The sequence below is a fragment of the Xiphophorus hellerii genome, chromosome 14, assembly GCF_003331165.1.
Source record: "Xiphophorus hellerii strain 12219 chromosome 14, Xiphophorus_hellerii-4.1, whole genome shotgun sequence".
Lineage (NCBI taxonomy): Eukaryota > Metazoa > Chordata > Actinopteri > Cyprinodontiformes > Poeciliidae > Xiphophorus > Xiphophorus hellerii.
Window position 1 is genome coordinate 11975319 of NC_045685.1, and position 3765 is coordinate 11979083.

The 3765-nt window shown below is 41.5% G+C and overlaps 1 long non-coding RNA gene across 1 annotated transcript; it reads left to right on the plus strand.

Moving 5' to 3' along the window:
* The first annotated feature begins 349 nt into the window (after nt 1–349).
* On the plus strand, nt 350–1009 carry LOC116733425 (uncharacterized). Its single transcript, XR_004342025.1, has 2 exons — nt 350–563; nt 940–1009. It is a non-coding gene; the product is annotated as an uncharacterized LOC116733425 (long non-coding RNA).
* Nucleotides 1010–3765: the final 2756 nt, after the last annotated feature.

A 3765-nucleotide genomic window follows, 5' to 3' on the forward strand; every position in this document is an offset into this window, starting at 1 on the left:
TTGTAAAGAAACGTTTTTCATCCCTTCATATTCCAGGTATTCCTCAACAAATATGTTAATATCATGCAATTTAAATTTTTAATTTACCTTTTATACATCTTAAGAAATAGCATGTTTTATATTATTCTAACGTGAGTGGGTCAAAAATGACCCGCATTCATTTCCTATGGAATTTAATGGGAATCTTTGTTTCTTACCAACTGTGACTGTCAGGAAAACATTTTTTTGTGAACCATATACACTGAGTCCTAAGTGTTACCCCTGAGTAATAATATTTTACACAGCAAGATCTTTTACATATAATTATTATCTTTATTTTTACCTTACAAATGTGTGTGGGTGTGTGCGTGTGTGTCAATCATGAGTACTGTGACAGCATTATTGTCACAAATCAACATATTAGCCTTCTTCAAAGTTAGCCAACACTAGTTATCTAACCAACTAGTTAACATTACCGCCTGTAGTTTATTGTGCATGTGTATTATTAGGGTGTGGGTGCGTGTGGGTGTGTCTCTGTGTGTGTCTGACACCCTGGATAAGAAAACCAAAAGAGAGAGAGTGTTGTGATTTGAGTTTCTCTGTGTGTTTATTTTGAGTTCCTGTGTCTCTGAGTCTCCGTTTTGTCCTGTCCTCCCCTTGATTGTTCCCTGGTGTGTCTCGTTTCCTTGATTACCCCCTGTGTATTTAACTCCACCTGTGTTCCTTGTTCCTCGTCGGGTCCTTGTCAATTCAGTGTCGTATGCACCAGTCTGTTTTGCTGTCCCTTCAATTAGCCTGTTTGCTACCGACGTTGAGCCCTGGTTTCCGCTCAGTCGTGCTGCCGGGTTTTGTGGACTTATTCTGGACATTCATCATTAAAATCATTTATTTATCACATCCTGGGTCTGCAGTGTCTGCCTCACCACCTTCACCACCGCACTTCATGACAGAGAGTGTGAGTTGATTGACATGCAAAACCTGTTGATCAATGTGTTCAAGGTTCTTTCTTTTATCATCTCAATAAATAAAAGAAAAACTCATAGCTATATAAATAAATGCATAAAAAAATGAGCCAGAAAAGAATAGTGCCTTCTCCGGGTCGGGGAGAATGTCCTGCCCCAAGTGGAGGAGTTTAAGTATCTCGGGATCTTGTTCATCAATGAGGGAAAAATGGAGCAGGAGATGAACAGGCGGATTGATCCAGCGTCTGCAGTGAGGCGGGCGCTGTACCAGTCTGTCATGGTGAAGAGAGAGCTGAGTCATAAAGCAGAGCTCTTGATTTACCGATCGATCTAAGTTCCTACCCTCATCTATGGTCATGAGCTTTGGGTCATGACCGAACGAACGAGGTCACGGATACAAGCAGCCGAAATTTATTTTCCCCTTAGGGTGCCTGGGCTCTCCCTGAGAGATAGGATGAGAAGCTCAGATATCCAGGAGGGACTCAGAATAGAACCGCTGCTCCTTCACATCGAGAGGAGCAAGTTGAGGCGACTCGACATCTGGTTAGCCTCTCTGGTGAGGTGTTCTGGGCAAGTCCCAATGGGAGGAGGCCCCAGGGAAGACCCAGGACATGCTGGAGGGACTATGTTTCTCAGCTGGCCTAGGAACGCCTTGGGATACCGCTGGAACAAGTGGCTGGGGAGATTGAAGTCTGGGCCTCTATACTTGGGCTGCAACCCTTGCAACCCGACACCGGATAAACAGAAAAAGATGGATAAATAAATGCACACACATACATACACTCACATGCATGATACACATAGCATAATAGAATACAGACAGTAATGTTAGCTAGCTTGGTTAGCTAGCTAGTTTCAAGAAAATCCTTCCCCCATGCCCACACACACACCCCCACACGCATAATGGATGTTGACATTGTCCATTATTGACATTTCATCATTGCTGTTGTAAATTTGCTGTTGTTATTTTGTTTTACAAATGTTCTACAAATTGTTCTAAAATGTTTAAAAAAGTGAAAAATGAAAATATTTCAAACATAAAATAATTCTTGTGTGAAATAAAACAGAGCAGAAAGTATTATACAAAACATTATTTTGAATCAAAATGACAAACGCAGCATAAAAACACATTGATTGTAACCCGGGAGAAAAAAGACCCAGTCACAGAAGACTGTATAGTCAGTGACTAAAGCATCAGAGGGTTAAAAAGGCCAGTAAAATGATAATTTTGTGTATAGGAGTTGCACAAAAAAAGAGGAAAAAAAAAAGAAGATAACATTGACTTGGAATTACAATGTGCAACAAAGTTCAATATTTTATTGGAATTCCCGACAGATCAACACAAATTAGTGAATCGTTGTGAAGTGAAAGAACCTTGTTAACATAACGTGTTTTTTCTTTCTTGTTTTTTGAAAATACGTCTCAAAAGTATGGTGTGTATTGGTTGTATGCTTAGGTTTACTGTCCTGCTGGAAGGTGAACCTCTCCAGACTCTACCAGCCTCTAACACAGGGGTCTCAAACTCCAGTCCTCGAGGGCCGCAGACCTACAGGTTTTAGATGTGCCACAGGTACAAACCACTGGAATGAAATGGCTTCATTACCTCCTCCTTGTGTAGATCAGTTCTCCAGAGCCTTGCTAATGACCTAATTATTCTATTCAGGTGTGATGCAGCAGAGGCACATCTAAAAGTTGCAGGACTGCGGCCCTCGAGGACTGGAGTTTGAGACCCCTGCAGGTTTGCTCAGCAGCGGTCCTTGTTGAAGAAAACCATCCCCTCATAATGACGCTGCCAGCATTGGTTATTAAGGGTGATATGTGGTGTTAGTTTTCCTCCAAACACAGATTTTTATAATAAGTTCAATCCTGGTTTCATCTCACCAGAACACCGTCTTCTGCACATTTGCATTGCCTCAATTCTACATCTGACTCTTAAATTTCCTTTTGCCACTCCGAAGAGTTGTTTTTTTTTGCGGTGCTAGTGGCTCGTATTTTTTTTTCCTACAGTAGGCAGACAGGAAGGAGGGTGAGGAAGACATGCGGCAAAGGTCGTCGGGACCGGGAGTCGAACCCGCGACGTCCGCGCCGAGGACCAAGGCCTCCAAACGTGGGGCGCGCCAACCCCCTGCGCCACCACAGCACGCCCCTTCCTTTTGCCACTCTACCATAAATGTACAATTTGTGGTGTCAGCTTCAAACAGCTGTCCTGTTACCAGATCCTCCCACCTGAGCTATGAATCTCTGCGACTCCTCAAGAGTTACAATGCTGCTGCTTCCGTTAATATAAGAAACTTGTCGGTGAAGGAGGACCTCCGTGTATTGGTAGGTTTAGAGCAGATCCACGGTCATTGCATTTTTGGATGATGGATTGTGCGTTGCTCAATGAGATGCTTAAAATATGGAATAATGCTTTATAGTCCCTCTGTGACCCTACAACGTCCCAAACGACCTACCTACCGTTTGTCTCCATGATCTATTTTGTTCATTAACGTTCTCCAAGAGCGACATTTTTTTCAATTACATTATGTCACAGTGGTGCATCACTTTATATTGGTGTATCACATTAAATGGCATTAAAATACAGTAAAGTTTGTGGGTTTAATGTCATAAAATAGAAAAATGATTAATGATATATGACTGTCTGCAACGGACTGCATTTGGTGCTAATTTCTGGTTACAATGCCCTTCCTTTTCCACAAATATATAAGAACACAAAAAAGTAAGAGTGAATATTAAGTTTTTTTCTTCTAAAGGTTTTCAGTTCAGTCAAATGTTTTGGATGACTACACAATCATTGCTTCTTTTTTATTTTTTAATCAAAAGA